Source organism: Coenobita brevimanus, chromosome 72 (assembly GCF_032717465.1).
Source record: "Coenobita brevimanus isolate Jiangsu-jjx chromosome 72, ASM3271746v2, whole genome shotgun sequence".
Classification (NCBI taxonomy): Eukaryota; Metazoa; Arthropoda; class Malacostraca; order Decapoda; family Coenobitidae; genus Coenobita; species Coenobita brevimanus.
Window position 1 is genome coordinate 32,102,659 of NC_137025.1, and position 19,838 is coordinate 32,122,496.

Consider the following 19,838-nt stretch of genomic DNA (forward strand, 5'->3'; position numbering starts at 1 on the left):
TAATGTTAGCAGGAAAGTAACGTAAAAGTTGAAAAATAGTGTAAGTTGTAACAATTGATGTCACGAGTACACCCACTGTGTAAATCTGCGAAAATATTACGCTCAGTAGAACATTCTGGTCAGTAAGTATGTGATAGAAATGATATAAAGTGGAAAAGGGTGTAATGTTAGTAGGAAAGTACTTTATAAGTTGAATACTAGTGTAAGATGAAACAAATGATATCGCGATAACAGTCACTGTGTAAATATGCGATAATATGACGCTCAGTAGAATAGTAAGGTCTCAGATTATGTGATATCAATTATATCAAGTGGAAACATGTGCAATGTTAGTGGAGAATTATTATATAAGTACAAAAATAGGTTGTAAGTTGAAATAGTAGTCACAGCGACTTCATCGTCTGTGTTATTATGGGCTATTATTACGCTAAATATTTACGTAAGGCTTGAAACTATCTCAAAACAGTTCTCAAAAGTGGAAAAGTGTATAATGTTATTAGGAAAGTATTATGTAAGTTGAAAAAACACAATACGAGTTGAAACAACAGTCACAGCGAGTTCACTCACTACGTAAATAAGCGCTAACATTAAGCTAAATGTTATCGAAAGGCCTGTGAATACGTAAAAACAGTTCAGTAAAATGTAAAATGGTATAATGTTATTGGAGATGTATTATGTAAGTAGAAAAAATGATATGTATCATGATTCAGGAATGTTAGCGATTCATCGTGACCAGTCTGCCCGATTTTGCTCGGTTCACACGATGGTACAATGCTTATTTCAGCTCTATTTTTGTATAAAATCCAATTTACTCTTGTATCACATGTTTTTATGTTTGTAATAAATACATATCTACTTACTTTCATTGGTTTCCCGACTTATAATACCATAGAAAACGTCAGAGCCTCAGACCACCTACAGAGAACACGGTACCAGGTGTGAAGAAGGTATACCTGTTTAGACAACTTATGGACCCCGGTGAACACTTTCTTCGTGATTGACCATTGTTTCTGACCAAAAGCGAAAGTTTTAGCAAAAAAAATTTGGGTCCAAAAATGGTCGGGATTGGGGGGTACCAGTGGTGAAAAAGTGGTCAGGACGGGGTGGGTTAAAGAAATTTTAATGTCAGCCATGAGGAAGTCAGAGGGGGGAAGAGATGGAGGAACATCACCGGAATCATCTGAGGTGGAACTGGAAGAAAAAGCCTGAACGAAGATTTCTGCTTTATCAGTGGAAGAAATAGCTACAGAGCCATCATAGTGGACACTCCCGTTTCTACTGTGTACGATGTTAGCGATCTCCCTGCTGGCAGTGCTGACCCTCCTGGGGTCTGGGTCAGGTCAGGACGATGGTGGAGTACGTCCCGGGGCCTTGGTCGGCTCAGGAGGCGAGGTCTCCTTGCCTCCTGAGCTGGCCAAGGCCCGCAGCCCGGCCCCGCTTAGCCCCGCCTCCTGAGCCAACCAAGGCCCCGGGACGTACTCCACCATCGTCCTGACCTGACCCAGACCCCAGGAGGGTCAGCACTGCCAGCAGGGAGATCGCTAACATCATGGGGACACACAACCCGCATGAGTATCTCTATAACCTTTTCCTCCCACTCTCCTGGCAATTGCCATACATAAGTCACAGATTCACTGAACCCCAACTCAATGACGTCACGTCCACTCTACCCCATTTCACCACTATCTTACAACGCCACCTTTCCGATCTCAACGTTATCTCTCAGTTCTTCTACCTCAAAATGAACATGGATAATCTCCAACTGGCCGTTGACTCTCTCCTGTCTCAAATCTCTACCTTGGTTCGTATCCTGGTCGATGTTATCACTGGACGTGTCACTGCCGACTTAGTACCTGTCTTAGCTCTCCGTTCTGTCCTGGAATGGGCTCACTCCACCTTCGGTCTCTCCCCAGTCCTCCCTTACTCCTCCCTTGAATATTATTATCCTGTTCTCGAAGCCACTCTTCTCACTACATACGTCGTCGTCCATATTCCTCTCCGTTCTGCCATAACCTTTAACCTTTTCCACATCATTCCCTTCCCTTTTCGCCTCAACAACTCCTTGTTCAGGTATCTGTTTCTTCAGAATATTTCCTCCTCTCCCATGATCATCTTTCCGTTGCCTTCCTTTCTTCCACAGACCTCCAGCAATGTTCCTCCCTTACTCCGACCTCTCGTCTCTGTGCTGCCCACCTTTTCGCTATCTTCCCTAGCAGTGCTACACTCTGTGAGTCTGCTTTAGTTCGCAACCATTCCATCTACTCGGCCTGTTCTTTTGTCCTAGCTCCTGACCTCCCGGTCCACCATGCTCACCTCAACCATGTCCAGTATTTCTTCTTTGCTGTTCCCATCTCTGTCACAATCATGTGTCCTGGTTCTTCCGTTCGCTCCGTCCCCGCTAGTGTCTCTACAAAGCACCTGACTATTGTACCGTCAAATCAGAGTCCGTCATCACTTACGCCACTTGCTATCACCAAGCTGTTCGTAAACACTCCTATGACATCTTTCAACCAATCGACATGCCTTCAACCCTACCATCTGCCATCATTACCATCACCTCCCCTCACTTGCGCATGCTCACCTTCCTCCATGACAGTGATTTCATTATGGATCAATTTTCTCTGGCCTTCAGCCGTTCATGGGTTCATCCGACAGTTGTGTTTCCCCCTGTGGTTATCGCTTTCATAGGTTTTCTACTCATCATCTGTGCAGTGCATTGTTGTGTCAGAAAAATGGAACGTCGACTCCAGGAAATCAGAGTCGCTACAGGCATAGTACGCCCTACCCACGACATAGAATCTCCCCGTACTTAGTGCCCTCACATTCCGTGACTACCATTGCCATCTACCATTTAACCAAACTGTGAACAGCACTCTGCCTACTAGAAAATGATGGTATTTCTTTCCTGCATTACTCAGTGACAGTGTGTCCTACAGAAAATCCACAAAAACAAAAACAAAAATGAAGGAAGAACAACAATAGAACTCTCATATCTACTCCTTGTTTATCATGTATCAAACTATTATTGTGTAATTCCCATTATGTTCATATCTCCCTTCGACCCTTACTGGATTTGTACCTATTATTCCTTGTATATCTTATATGTATATATCCTTCTAATTCCCTCCCCTCAACATGGCCATGTCTCCCCTACTGCCTCTGTATCATACTTATCCCTTGTACAAACCTCCCTGGTCCTGCCTTACTACTATAATCAAACACCTTTTCACTCCCGGTGTCAGGAGACACCGTCTCAGCTACCCGGGGGAGTAGTGTACCCCCTCCACAATATGTCTACCCCCGCTGTATATATGTCCCCCCCCAATGCATACATGCCCCCACTAAATTTGCTAGGTCAGCATGCTTTCCCACACCTGAAGACGGCGTTATTGCATCAGTTGATAGCAGACATCCTAGCCGGGCAGACTGTTTTACTGTGAGCTTGTAATAAACTCCTTATCTAGCTGTTTGTACACGGAGTTTCTATCACCAAAGTATAGCAAGTTGCAAGTTACAGGGTGACTTGGAGGCGATTTGTTTGTGGCCACCCCAAACGGGATTGAGGCGTCTGGCAATAGATAGATAGATAGATTTTTTTCTCCTATGGGGACATGAACTCTCAGAGAGTTTTCTGGTTTTGATGGTGTTTGTATCAAACCTTGTTTTGAGCTCTGAAACCCCAGGCAGCTAGAGAATTCGGTGTCTGTTTTTGAAAGGAGATGCTGCAGGTTGTACTGCATGGTTATGGCGTTGGCGGTGACAGTAAGAACGTAATTGTCAAAATACTGTATACTGAATTCGTGTATGTGCACAGAGTAGACACTGAGTGAATTTCTAAAGTTTCATTCATGAAAAGTGATTGTGTTGTCTGCGTTTTGTCTTTGTAAATGGCAGATATGCGATTATAATTAAGGATGCCTCCTCCATGGCCATCAGTTCTGTCAGTACTGTTGTGCGAGTGTGGAGTGTTGTGCAAGCGTGAGTTTTGTTTCTTGCTAGGATGCAATGTGTATGTTGTGTCTGTGGGAGAAAATATTTCAAATTGTGATGTTATGTTGAAGAGGCTATTGACCTTTAGTTGTAGTATGTTTACAAGCTGCAATAGCAAATCTGGTATTGTTTTCAGCTTGTCTGTCTGTGTTCCTGTTAGCACGATAACTTCGCAATCGCTCAAGATATCATTACAAAATTTTACAAGTGTGTAGTAGGGATCAAAATGCCGGACTATTTCGAAATTGGTGAAAGTCGGTCAAGGTCAAGGTCATATTCCGAGTTACCCCAGATTTGTATCGGCTCGCGGCTGATGTGAACCTCCTCTTGGGGGTGGGGTCTCCAGTTATTCTTTGTCATCAAAGCAAAATGTGGCAAGTGTGGCTCTGTGGTATACCCTAGAGTTTATGCACAGGAGTTGACTTGTGTGACAATGTTGTTGTAAGGCAGCTGTTTGTTGGAGTTGGTGGGAGGAAGTTGTTTCGGCAGTGACAAGAATGTTCGTCAGTGTGTTTTATGTGTCACATGCCCATGAGCTGTGACTATTTCTGATAACTGCAAGTGCAATGCATGTAGTGTGGACCCGTTCTCTATAAGAGTTGCTTTGAACAGATCCACATTTTGTCCTTGTATTTGTGATGTGTAATAAACAAACAGGGATATAGTGTTCGTTTAGAATGTGAAGTGTATGGAAATGAATTCTGGAAAGCCATTTTCCTTTATGTGAGATTGCCAGTGACTGCCCCCATAATGGGTCTTGTGCCTCGCCAGTGACTGAGGGTGTCCCTGCACGGCGTACGGTAGGTCGGGGAAGTTCTGTTTCTAAGGCCAGAGTTGCGCAGCGACACCACGGGTAGGCTTGCTTCTGGCACTACTCATTTGTGCATTCGTATGTCATGGTGTCAGACAAACTAAGATGCCTGACCCATGACCAAATGAGATCGTATAACAGAGGACACAGCAGCACTAGGGGACGGATTAACTGTCGGCTGCGAAACGACTGTCTCCCGATGTCGTAGGGTAGCCATCGACCACATGTAAAAGGCTGTTCACCAACTCTGTGTCTGACTCCCTTCCAAGTCTCATCAGCGGGAAGTAGGGAAATTGGTGGGGAAAATTTGCTCAAACAATCAGCAGACATCAATCTATCACGTAGCTGAAGTTAAAGGGAGGCATGCAAAACTCCAAACTCTCTCCTCCCCATTTTTCCTCCCTTCCTCTTCCTCCTCCTCTTCCTCCCTCTCTCCACAAAACAAGACTAGTTACCAGCACTAATAACTGTTACAATGGTTGACACTTTTTGGTAGATAATCCAACGGTGTGTTTATATCGTAGCTACTTGTACAGGGATATGAATGGTCTGGCAAACCCTATTAATACAATCCTGTCACAGTGTTTGAGATTCCCTGTCCACACAGGCTGAGGTTGTTAGTACATAAAGTATGTGAATGCATGTTACTTCTATATGAATTATAGATGTAGTATTCGAAAAATATATTATTTCGACGAGTAATATTCTCCATTTGGGCGACTGTGTCGTACTTGGTTCAAGCTAGGTGAATCATGAGTGTGCTGAAGTAGCTGAAATCTTGAGTCATATGAATGGGCAATCAGTTTAATGCATGGTTTGCATACAGTAAATCTAAAGTGAAAATATAATATTATGCATCAAATAACATGTTTTGCAGAGTTACAGCTTTATGTAAGTAAATATCAGGTATGGAAGTAGATGAAGTTCAAAGGGTTCAAACGAATCCTCCTTTTCTTTTGAGGTTTGGCTACGAAATCGTCGTTCAAAAACATATATCTAAATGATTAACTTCATAGAAGCTTAAAATTAATAAGAAGCATGAAATGAATAGTTTAATGTTCATATTAAAGACGTCCCTTTCCTTCACTCTTGCTCACTTTTCGTTACTCACACTCACACACACACACACACACACACACACACACACACACACACACACACACACACACACACACACACACACACACACGCACACACACACGCGCACACACACACACACACACACACACACACACACACACACACACACACACACACACACACACACACACACACACACACACACAAACCTGTAGTTGACTATCGTAAAGAAATATCTGCCACTTTACGGCATCGATTCCCATTACGTCATAACTAATTTACTAGAATCACTAGGTGAGAATAACATTGTTTTCACTTACCTTGCCTTACTTAGTGGCTACTGGCAAGTAAAACAGGAAGAGTCGTCTCCCCCTAAAAATGCATTCAATACCCTTTTTGGCCACTATCATTATAAAAGGCTTCTCTTTGGTCGCAGAAATGCTCCTTCAGGATTCATAAGGCTTATCCATTATGTATTAAGTAGTATGATTGGCCATTCCCTTTTTGCTTACCTAAATGACATGATTGTTATGGGAAAATCAATCCCTGAAGATTTTGCCAAGCTACAGCAAGTTTTTGATGACCTCAATATGGCATGTCTAAAGGTCAGGCTTAGTAAATGCAACTTTCTATGTAAGAGAGTTAAATTTCATGGACATGTGATTGACGCTGAAGGAATTCATACCTGAGACGAGACTGTTTAGGCAGTTTCTGACCTCCCAGAACTTACCAATATTGATGATTCAAGGAGTTTCCATCAGCGATTTATTCAAGATTATGCACAGATCGCCGCTCCTCTTACTAAATTACCGAAGAAAAATGAACATTTTGTTTGGACTAATGACCAGTCTCATGCCTTTGAAATACTGAAGAAAGTACTTACTAATGCCCCAGTCCTGGCATTTCCTGATTATATATCAGATCGTGGTGAATAAGTAACTATACTATGGAGTAAAATACTGTGTAATGTATTTTTATTATTTATCATAACAAAGCCATTATTTCCCAAGACAAATGGATGACGGAAGCGTGGTTGAGGCAATGCGACAAGGGCGTACTCTCTTGCCCTTGAATGTGGGGAGGGTGGAGGGTAGACGAATGCATGGGAACGAGGGGGGGGGGGTTGTGAACTAGGGATGCAGTGGTGCCAACATATACCAACCTGCTCGTCAAGAAGGTCGCTCGACTTTTGCTGGAGACTGTACTTTAAGCTAGTTACATAATTATTTTCCCTGTTCACTAGTATACCCTTTATTACTGTAATAGTATAATATAATTTTCTAATCATTCCATTGTAATATCAATGCTGTTTTACTATTTAAATTGTCTTCTGTTCATCTTTTATCAGTAAAAATTTCGGGAGACATCTTCACCCATGGGAGGGGGGGAAATGAAAGTGAACGGATGTTTGTTTCTGAAGCATTTGGGTAGATCAAAGGTGTACTCCCTCAGTCAGGCAGAGGCCATTAGACGTCTTGCAAATTCTGCTGGAGAGAAAGCTCCATGTGTAAACGATGTAGTCGTGACTGTGCAACACACATGAAGGACTCTGATAGATTGTATGAGTTAGAGATCATTTGCACTTCATGGGTGTAACACCTAAGCTCCCAATAAGGCTTCCAGTAGTAACAGAGTCCTTAAGATAAACTTGAAATACTAAGGGCAGATCTGTGGGCCCAAATCTCACAAGTGCGACAAAGAGACAGAAGTTGAAGGAAGTCAGTAAGAGGAGGAGAGTTGATGAAAAGAAAGGCCTTCGACTCCATTTGTTAAGAAGAGCTGTATGTCAGGAGCCTTTCCACACATGAGGGTTGTACTGTATTGTACACAGGGGTGAATGAAACCCGTTATCAAAGTCAACAATTGTGCAGGTGTAAAGAAGGCACATAGACGGTTTAGCACACCTAATCTACTGTAAGCAGATATAATAAGAGAGCTAATATGAACTTTCCAAGATAAATGCTGAGAGAATGAAACCCAAAGTATGTTTGAAGATGATGCAAGACTGTGTAAAATATTGTTGCAGAAGGTTCTCTCAGGCAAACAAATGTAGGAGCTGAGTTTTTGATGCATTAAAAACATCAAGATTACTTTTACCCCCGTCAGAGATATGAGCCAAGTCAGACATTAGGTGTGCCATACCCTCATCCCTTGTTTGTTGAAGTAACTGCTACGATGGACGCTGCAAGAAGCGAATGGAAAGGTGAAGGATGGAATCATCAGCATACGAATGGGTAAGATTAGATGAATAGCGTAGAAAGTCTATCTATCTATCTATTGCCAGACGCCTCAATCCCGTTTGGGGTGGCCACAAACAAATCGCCTCCAAGTCGCCCTGTCCCCCGCCATTTCACTGCCCTGCTCCCAACTCACACCCCCTCTCTCATATACCTCTCCACCCCATCCCTCCATCTCATCCTCGGCCTCCCCCTCCCTCTTCCCCCCTCCACCTCACTCACATACACTCTCTTTGTCAGTCTTTCATCCTCCATCCTCTCCACATGGCCAAACCACCTCAGTGTGTTCCTCATAACGCTTCCTATCACATCCACATCAACACCACAACGCTCCTTTATATACTCATTCGTCAGCCTGTCTCTCCATGTGACTCCACAGGCTCCTCTTAAATAACTCATTTCCACTGCTCTCACTCTTGACTTGTATCCTTCCAACAACGTCCAAGCTTCATTTCCGTACGTTAGAGTTGTTATCACAATACTGTCATGTAGTAACTTTTTCACTTCCATGCTCACTCCCCTGTTTCTTATCACTGCTTTCAAAGAACCAGCAACCTTTCTTCCCTGCTGTACCCTTTCAAGCACTTCACCCTCCAAACCTCCATCCTTACTCATCACACTACCCAAGTACTTAAAAGTACTCACATTTTCCAATTCCTCACCATCCAACCTCGCTGTACATTCACTGACTTCACCTCTCTCAAAGACCATCACTTTACTCTTCCCTACATTCACCTTTAGATTCCGTTTCTTACACACTCTCCCAAACTCATCCACCAAGCCTTGCAGCTCCCCTTCGTCTTCACTCAACAACACAGTATCATCTGCAAACAACAGTACAGGGAGTTTCCAAACACTATCCTCTCTCACCAGGACCACTCCAACATCCACTACCCTACCTTGTACCTCTTTTATTACCCCATCCATGTACAGATTGAACAACCATGGAGACATGACACATCCCTGTTTCAACCCAACTTTCAAAGAGAAAAATTTACTTAGTTCACCATCCACACGCACTGCAGCCTTCGTACTATCGTACATACTCTTCACAGCATTCAACAACTTCCCATCTACTCCATATATTCTTAGCACTTTCCACAATCCTTGTCTATCCACCCTGTCATATGCTTTCTCCAAATCCATGAAAGCCGCATACAACTTCTTTCCCTTCTCTAGAAACTTTTCCACTAAAGATCTAAGAATGAATATCTGATCTACACAACCTCTTCCCTTCCTAAAACCTCCCTGTTCTTCTCCAACTAATTTCTCTGTTCTTTCTCTAACTCTGTCAATAAGTATCCTACCATACACTTTTCCTATTATACTAAGAAGACAAATGCCCCTATGATTACCACACACTTCTTTTTCCCCTTTTCCTTTGTACAAGGGAAATTTTACCTGACTTCCAATCCTCCGGGACTCTACCTTCCTCCCAGGCAATCTGCACATCTTCCTCCAGGCCAATCTGCACATCTTTATTGATGAATAAAAGGGTGGAGTTGGTCATTGGACAGATCCCTGAAGAACACCGCTATTGATACTTCTACAGGAAACTTGGCTGTCTACAAAAACAGCTATAGAACAACCAGAAAGGAAGCTAGAGGTGAAGGCACATATAGAAAAATACAAACATTAAGAGGGCAGTTTGGAAATGAAAGGTTTATGCCAGGCTCGATCGAAAGCCTTTGATATGTCAAGGGAAATGGAAAAGCTTTCTCCTGAGTCCCAAAAAGAGTATAACCAGGAGAATGAGAGGTAGTTGGGAAGATCGCTAGTGGAGAGTTCTTACCAGAACCCATACTGATGATCAGAAAGAAAGCTGTGATAGGAAGGATACAATTAAAAAATTTTGTTAAGAAGAGACTCGAAAACTTTTGAAACACAGGATATTAAAGCAATTAGGATATAGAAGACTGGGAATGGTCACCTTTCTTTGGGACAGTCTGAATAAAAGCAAACTTCCAGCAAAAACGAAAGGTACAGTTGATAGAGAAAGGTGAAAGAGTTTATCTATGCAGAGTATAACCACAGAAGCACAGTTTTTGAGGAAACAGGAGTGACCCCATCAGGCCCATATTCCTTGTTAGTACTGAGGCCAGTGATAGCAGAAAATACATCAACTGAAGAAATTTTATTATCAGCCATGAGTAAGTCAGAAGGGGGAAGTGATGGAAGAACATAGGAATATTCTAAAGCAGAATAGAAAATCTGATCAAATAGTTCTGCTGTATCAGCAGAAGAAATACCTACAATGTCATCAAAGTAGAAAAGAGGAGAGAAGAATGTTGAGGTAAAGTTTTTAGAAAAGTTTTGGGTAAGGTGCCAGAAGGAACAAGAAGAATTTGAGTTTGAGAGTTCAGACCATTATTTTTTTAATGAAGGGAAGAAAAAGCCAATGATCAGGGGCCTGCAAACTGCTCCCTTGAGGGCAAAAAAAAAAAATAACAAGTTAACAGAGGGCCAAAATCAAGACCGATTCATTTCGAGATCCTTTGACACACTGCGTTTGAAAGACTGGAGATCGTAGGCAGCAGGAAACACAGACAGAGGGAAACAGTTCCAGAATTGACCTGTTGCATACAAGAAAGACTGGAAGTAGCGTTTAACCCTTGCATTAGAGAGGTGGACATAAAAGGGATGAGAGTTTGTTGCTAGAAGGAGTGCTACGTGCCTGCCGTAGTGGTGGAGGGATGCAAGCAGGCAGTTCAAAGGAGCAGTGACCATTGAAATACCGACAGATAAGATAAAGATGCAACAGTGTGACGAAGAGACAGTGGCTGAATGGAGCCAAAAAGAGGAGGGGAGTTAATGAGAAAAAATGCTTTTGACTCCAGCCTGTTGAGAACAGCTGTGTGTGAGAAGCCTCCCCACACATAACAGTTTTACACCACACAGGGGTGAATAAAATCCGTGTATGAAGTCAACAATTGTGGAGGGGTAAAGAAGGTACGATGTCAGCTTAGCACACCCAATCTCTTGGAAGCAGATTATACAAGAGAGGTAATATGTTCTTTCCGAGATAAATCCCGAGAGAATGAAACCTCAAGTTTGCTTAAAGATGGTGCAGGATTGAGTTTGATATTGTAAAAAATTAGAGGCGACTCGTGTGGACGATTTTTTGTTGGGTTGATAGATGTAAGAACTGAGTTTTAGATGCATTAAAAATGACCTGGTTATTTTTACCTCAGTCAGAGATATGAGCCAAGTAATACATTAGGTGTGCCATAGTCTTATACCTTGTTTGCTCAAGTAACTGCTGAGATGGAAGCTGCAGGAAACAAATGGAAGGGTGAAGGGTGGAGTAATCAGCGTATGAGTGGATAGGTTAGATGTACGACTTAGATCATTGATGAATAAAAGGAAGAGAGCTGGAGATGGGATAGAGCCCTGAGGGACACCACAATTTTTAGCTCTAGGAGAAGAACTATTGCCATCTACAATATGAACTGCAGAACGACCCGAAATGATGCCAGAGATGAAGACACAGATAAAAGTATAGGAACCGTAAGATGGTAGTTTGAAAATTAAAGATTTATTCTAGACTCGGTCAGAAGCCTTTGAGATGTCAAGTTCTATGGCAAAGTTTTGGCCATAGTCCCGAAAGGAGGATGACTATGAGTCTGAAAGGTAGGTGAGAAGATTACCAGAGAAGCATCCCTGGCGGAACCCATACTGACGATCAGAAAGAGTGTTGTGATTGGAAACATCCTTTATTATTGTTTTTTGTTTTGTTAAGAATGGACTCGAAAACTTCTGAAATACAAGATATTAAAGCAATTGGACGATAGTTAGAGAGCTGGGAATGGTCACCCATCTTTGGGACAGGCTGACTGAGGGTAGACTTCTAGCAAGAAAGAAAGGTGCAAGTTGATAGACAAAGATGATAGAGTTTACCTAGGCAGGGTGTAAGCAATGAAGCACAGTTCTTGAGGACAACAGGAGGGACTCCATCAGGCCCATATGCCTTGTTAATATTGAGGCCTGTGATAGCAGAATATACATCAGTTAACCCGAGGCGTCCCATCGACGCACTTCCATGTCCTCACGTTTTGTCACTGCCAATCCCATTGACATACTTCAACGTCCTGCAATTGCAAGGTTCATAATTTCCACAATTTTCAAAATTCGCGCGAGATTTTCGATTCGCCCACCTACCCAAGCCTCCCCTACCTGCCGCCAGGCGGGCAGCGTCCCAGACCCCGCATGACCCGCGCTCGCCCTTGTCTCGGTCACTCACCTGTTAGCAGTGACCCAGGTCAGACATGGCGCGGAAAGGTCTCTCAGACGACGAAATAGCATCTGCCCTGGAGGCCTTCACTGGAGATAGTGATTCTCCACTTGATGATGATGTGGTGGATCGAGATTACGTCCAGCCAGAGGAAGAAATAACAAGCAGTGATGAGGAGGTCCCTTCGCCCCGGAAAAAGCGGTATGTGACATATCATAAGGCAAGGGAAGACCAGCCTGCACCCCAACCATGTGCACGGACCTCTCTCCATCCCGATTCTGATGAGGACGAGGATGAGGACAATGATGATGACGGCGGCTTAGGACATGATCTTGCCTCGTGGTTGGGTAAGGAGAAAATCTCACCCCGAGGATCAGAAGGTGGGGCAAGAAGACAAATAAGGTATGGTCCAAGTCTTTTGTCTGGGGAAGTGGAAAGTGGTGTGGTGGGAGTGTGGGGTGAAAGGGAAAGTGGTGTGGCGGGAGTGCGGGGTGAAAGGGAAAGTGGTGTGAGGGAGGCAGCACGAGCACGTGGTGCACGTAGGCCTAGGGGAGAGGAGGTGGAGCCACTCCCCAGCATGTCTTTCGCCCCACAATATTCCCAAACTTCCTCCCCACAGCCCCAGGATGTGGGGAAAGGAAAGAAAGGGAAGGGAAAGGGTAAAGGAAAAGGGATAGGGAAGAGAAGTGCAAGCGATGAAAGGCGCCGCTCTCCACCTCCCCAACCTCCCCCACCACCCTCACCTCCCCACCCTGACGAAGGTGACGATGGGGACGTGGCTGGAGACGGTGGTGTCTCGTGGAACTGGGAAGATGGGAGTAATTTTACTCCCATCATTCACCCTTTCACTGAGGAGTGGCGGTCTGGTTGCACGGCTCCAGGTGTGCATGCGGGTTCCACTAGGGTGGATTTTTTCCACTTATTCTTTGGGGAGGCGTTTGTGGGGCGCATAGTGGAACAGACAAACATGTTTTCACGAACACAGCGCCGTGAAAGTGAACGTTTGGGAACAACGAGTAGGCATTCCCAGAAATATGACTATCCTGTGACAATTTCTGAGATGTTCTTATTTTTTGCCCTGGTTCTCTTGATGGGTGTGGTAAGAAAAAACCAAATACCTGCATACTGGACAACTGACCCAATGATCCTCACACCTTTCTTTGGAAAGGTGATGAGTCATAATAGATTTCAGCAGATTCTCGGCCGCCTCCACTTTTTTATGCAGATCCAGCTAATGCAAATAACACTGATAAAATGAGGAGAATTAGGCTGGTATTTGATCATTTACGGGAAATGTTCCGCTCCTCATTTTATCCTTACAGAGACCTCGTCATAGACGAGGGTCTTGTGTTGTGGAGAGGCAATATTTCCTTTCGCCAGTAAATACCCAGCAAGAGACACCGTTTTGGGTTCAAGAACTTTGTTATGTGTGACTGTAAGACTGGTTATGTGCAAGACATAGTCTTGTACACAGGTGCACAGACAGATACAACAGAAGATCGTAGTATAGGACTCTCAGGGGCCGTGGTGAAGACAATGATAGAGGAGTACCTTCATCGTGGTCATGTGTTGTACCTGGACAACTGGTACACTAGCCCTCTTCTCGCTAGGTTCCTCCACCAACACGACACCGGAGTCTGTGGTACAGTCAAGAGAAACCGTCGCCATATGGTCAAGAAAGGGAGGAAACTTGACAAGAACGAGGTGGTTTTCTTCCAGGCAAATAACATCCTTGCCACCCTGTGGAACCACAACAGGGAAGTTTGCCTCCTATCAACTGTACACAGCCCCCTGATGCACCGCACAGACTCCGTTGATCACCGTAGCGAGAGGAGGCGCAACGTCTGGACACTGTACTGGACTATAATCTGAACATGAGGCAAGTGGATCAGTCAGACTCGATGATTTCCAGTGTTGACTGTGCCAGGACCACGATGAAGTGGTACAAAAAGCTCTTTTTCCACTTGCTCAACATCACAGTCCTGAACGCACACTACCTGCACGCCATGACAACAGGAGTATCAGAGACCTTTGAGGGGTTTGTGAGGGAGCTGGCATGTGAAATAATCCCCAGGCATGCCCAGGACAGACGCACACACCGCACCCGCACCCCCATGGCTGCCCAGACTCCCCTATGCCTTGCAGGACGCCACTATCCTAGCACAATCCCTTCCAACCCAAACCGTCGTAAACCCCAGCACCGCTGCCATGTATGCAAGCACTCGACAGTCAGACCAGCCACTCAGAGAAAAGACACAAGGTACAAGTGTGTAGAGTGCAATGTTGCGTTGTGCCTTCAGCCATGTTTCAGAGAGTACCATAACTCCTACACTACTGAAACTGTGTGGGATGGCGATATGACGCTCAGTATAATGGTAAGGCCAGTCAGTATGTGCTAAGTCTTATATAAAGTTGAAACGGGTGTAATGTTTTCAGGAAAGTAATATATTAGTTGAGAAATAGTGTAAGTTGAAAGAAGTGATATTAAAACTACACCCACTGTGTAAATCTGCGAAAATATGACTCTCAGTATAACACTGTGGTCAGTAAATATGTGATAGCAAGAATATAAAGTAGAAACGGGTGTAATGTTAGCAGGAAAGTAACGTAAAAGTTGAAAAATAGTGTAAGTTGTAACAATTGATGTCACGAGTACACCCACTGTGTAAATCTGCGAAAATATTACGCTCAGTAGAACATTCTGGTCAGTAAGTATGTGATAGAAATGATATAAAGTGGAAAAGGGTGTAATGTTAGTAGGAAAGTACTTTATAAGTTGAATACTAGTGTAAGATGAAACAAATGATATCGCGATAACAGTCACTGTGTAAATATGCGATAATATGACGCTCAGTAGAATAGTAAGGTCTCAGATTATGTGATATCAATTATATCAAGTGGAAACATGTGCAATGTTAGTGGAGAATTATTATATAAGTACAAAAATAGGTTGTAAGTTGAAATAGTAGTCACAGCGACTTCATCGTCTGTGTTATTATGGGCTATTATTACGCTAAATATTTACGTAAGGCTTGAAACTATCTCAAAACAGTTCTCAAAAGTGGAAAAGTGTATAATGTTATTAGGAAAGTATTATGTAAGTTGAAAAAACACAATACGAGTTGAAACAACAGTCACAGCGAGTTCACTCACTACGTAAATAAGCGCTAACATTAAGCTAAATGTTATCAAAAGGCCTGTGAATACGTAAAAACAGTTCAGTAAAATGTAAAATGGTATAATGTTATTGGAGATGTATTATGTAAGTAGAAAAAATGATATGTATCATGATTCAGGAATGTTAGCGATTCATCGTGACCAGTCTGCCCGATTTTGCTCGGTTCACACGATGGTACAATGCTTATTTCAGCTCTATTTTTGTATAAAATCCAATTTACTCTTGTATCACATGTTTTTATGTTTGTAATAAATACATATCTACTTACTTTCATTGGTTTCCCGACTTATAATACCATAGAAAACGTCAGAGCCTCAGACCACCTACAGAGAACACGGTACCAGGTGTGAAGAAGGTATACCTGTTTAGACAACTTATGGACCCCGGTGAACACTTTCTTCGTGATTGACCATTGTTTCTGACCAAAAGCGAAAGTTTTAGCAAAAAAAATTTGGGTCCAAAAATGGTCGGGATTGGGGGGTACCAGTGGTGAAAAAGTGGTCAGGACGGGGTGGGTTAAAGAAATTTTAATGTCAGCCATGAGGAAGTCAGAGGGGGGAAGAGATGGAGGAACATCACCGGAATCATCTGAGGTGGAACTGGAAGAAAAAGCCTGAACGAAGATTTCTGCTTTATCAGTGGAAGAAATAGCTACAGAGCCATCATAGTGGAAAAGAGGAGGGAAGGATGATGAGGTAAAGCTGTTAGAAAGATTTTTGGCAAGGTGCCAGAAGGAGTGGGAAGAATTCGAGTTGGAGAGCTCTGAGCATTTAGTACGAACGAAATTATTTTCAGCAGAGCAAAGAACAGACTTATACAGAATTAGCTCAATTATTCCAGGCAAAAACATAAAGTACATGAGATTCAGGGGTGGTTTGTTCCAGTACCTTTTGTAGACCTTCTTCTTTCTGTGGATGGCATTAGAACATGCGTGTTTAAACCAAGGTTTTTTTTGCATTAGCCAAAGCATATGACAATGGAATGTATTCTTCCATGCCTAAAAGAATAAACTCTGTAATGTGCATGGCACATTTAGATGGCTCTCGGCCATGGAAGCAATAATAATTCCAGGGAAAATCAAAGAAATACTGCCTGAGGGCATCCTGATCGGCTCCAAAGTGCCACAACCGACGTTTCTTTGGAGAGTCCACAGGCTGTACTGGAGCAATAGGACAGGTTAAGGTGATAAGGTTGTGACTGGAGGAGCTCAATGGAGAGGAAAGATTTACAGCATAAACAGTAGGATTAGTTGTCAGGAAAAAATCAAGTATGTTGAAACTCTTTCCAAGGCAGTCATGGATTCTGGTAAGGTCCTGTACAAGCTGCTGTAGGTCATTAAGGCTAGAAAAGATGTATGCTTATTCACCAGGTAGATCAGTGAAGGGTGAGGAGAGCCAAAGGAGGAGATGAATATTAAAATCTCCTAGAATGGGGATTTTCAGAGAAAAGAGAAATTTATAGGATTTGTTCCATCTTAGAAGTAAGATAGTTGATTTATTTTTTATAGCAAGTAGAATTAGGGGGAAAGTAAACAGCACAAATATATTTAGTCAGAGAATGACATGAAAGCCGAAGCCAGAGAGCACAGAATTCAAAAGATTCAAGTTCAGGAACACAAGAGCAAGATATGCTGTGCACATGTACAATTGCTGACAGATGACTCGAGGCCACCCGCTCCACCACCTCGTCGTCGTGTGGTGCCATCTCACTTGGCAACAGTTTCATCGTGGATCTGCACTCAGGGGTTCAGTGCACAGCCGTTTCGAAACATAGTTATTTACGTGTCTGACTCAGGCTGGCTTACTCTCGTGTGAATGAAATATTGTATTATGAAATAAGATAACCTACTGTTGTCATGCTCCATTTAAACCAAATTTTTTTTTGTTTTGTTACCCACTCTGGGCATAGGCTTCACAGCCTGCTTTCAAGGCTCAGTAGTCCTCCTACGTACCGTACACCTCTACCTGTCACCACTTCGGCGCTAACACCCACCGTCCATACTGAATACACACTAGGGCTGTCTCATACAGGAATGGTGTATTGATATTAGCGGGGGTATTTTACATGTCGTCGGTTCTTCTGGTAAATCAGTAGAGTCTGATATTTATGAAATTCAAATCCTTAAAATGTTCCCTGCCCCAGCGGGAGTTGAACCCGGGTCCATTAGGACTGCAGGCCAACTCTCTACCGACTGAGTCACCGCCCCTGACGGTAAATATTGTGTCTTGTTGGTGCTATCACGGATTTCATCAATAATTTCTGATAACTCTTATCTGTGTGTATTACCCAAACTGATCTAAAGGGTCACATACGACGTTATCACTCTTATCAGCTGTTATTAGGAGGGTGGGAATGGTGTATTGATATTAGCGGGGGTATTTTACATGTCGTCGGTTCTTCTGGTAAATCAGTAGAGTCTGATATTTATGAAATTCAAATCCTTAAAATGTTCCCTGCCCCAGCGGGAGTTGAACCCGGGTCCATTAGGACTGCAGGCCAACTCTCTACCGACTGAGTCACCGCCCCTGACGGTAAATATTGTGTCTTGTTGGTGCTATCACGGATTTCATCAATAATTTCTGATGGAGTAGACTGTAGCACCAGTCGAGCAGGGCAGTACTCCCGAGGTGGATGGAAAGCTGATGACAGGGAGTGCTGGAGCTCCCGTTTCATCAGCCCTCAGGACTAGTTCCTGACCATCCCCCTTTGCTGAACTTTTTCAGTGTCTCAGTTACACAGAGAGTAGGCCAGCATGCTCTCCAGTACAAATTTCTCTAACTATCTTCACCAAACTACGTGCACAGTACACACTACACTTGCTATTCAAAATTCACAAAAATGGCGTCGATTAATCAAGCCTCGGAGTCCCCAGGGGGGGGGACCATTAATGCCCCCACCATCTGCCCCTCTCCCGGTGACGACTCGAGGTGCCTGGAACCACTGTCTGACTCTCTTCTTCTTCATTTCTGCAACATTCGTGGCCTTTCCTCTAACTTTCGCTCTGTTGAGCACCACCTCTCCTCCTCTAAACCTCACCTTCTTTTTCTGACGGAGACTCAGCTGTCTGAGGCAACCGACAGCAAACCCTTTTCTGTATCCTCCTACTTTCTTTATACTCATTTCAAAGCCAAAGGTGGCTGTTGTGTATACATACGCAACGACTTATCTTGCTCTCGTGTTCCTGAACTTGATTCTTCTGAATTCTCCACACTCTGGCTTCGGCTTTCCTGTCATTCTCTGACTAAATATATCTGTGCTGTTTACTTATCCCCTAATTCTACTGACTATCAAAAATTCTTCGACTATCTTACTTCTACGATGGAACACATTCTGTCCATTTCTCCTTTCTCTGAAATCTCCATTCTTGGAGATTTCAATGTTCACCACCACCTTTGGCTCTCCTCTCCTTTCACGGATCCACCTGGTGAACAAGCCTACATCTTTTCTATCCTTAATGACCTAGAGCAGCTTGTACAGCACCCTACCCGTATCCCTGACCGCCTTGGAGAGAGCTCCAACATACTTGACCTCTTCCTCACAACTAATCCTTCTGCTTACTCTGTTAATCTTTTCTCTCCGTTGGGCTCCTCTGATCACAACCTTATTACCTTAACCTGTCCTATCACTCCGGTACGGCCTGTGGACCCTCCAGAGAAACGTCGTCTGTGGCATTTTGGAGCCGCGAACTGGGAGGCCCTCAGGCAGTACTTCTTTGATTTTCCCTGGAATGATTATTGCTTCCATGGCCGTGAGCCATCTGAGTGTGCCTTGCGCATTACGGAGGTTATTCTCTCGGGCATGGAAGCATACATTCCTTTCTCATATCCTTTGACTAACGCAAGAAAGCCTTGGTTTAATCACGCTTGTTCTAATGCTGTCCGCAACAAGGAGAGGGCCTACAAAAGGTACCGGAGCCAACCCACCCTGAATCACATCATCTTTACGTTTCTGCCCGGAATCGTGCTAAGTCTGTTCTTCGCTCTACTGAAAATAATTTCATCCATACTAAATGCTCTCAACTCTCCAACTCGAATTCTTCCCGCTCCTTCTGGCACCTTGCCAAAAATCTTTCTAACAACTTTACCTCATCATCCTTCCCTCCTCTTTTCTACTCTGATGGTTCTGTAGCTATTTCTTCTACTGATAAAGCAGATCTCTTCGCACAGACTTTCTCCTCCAATTCCACCTTAGACGATTCCGGTGCTGTTCCTCCATCACTTACTCCCTCTGACTTCCTCATGGCTGACATTAAAATTTCTTCAGTTGATGTATTTTCTGCCATCACTGGCCTCAGTACTAACAAGGCATATG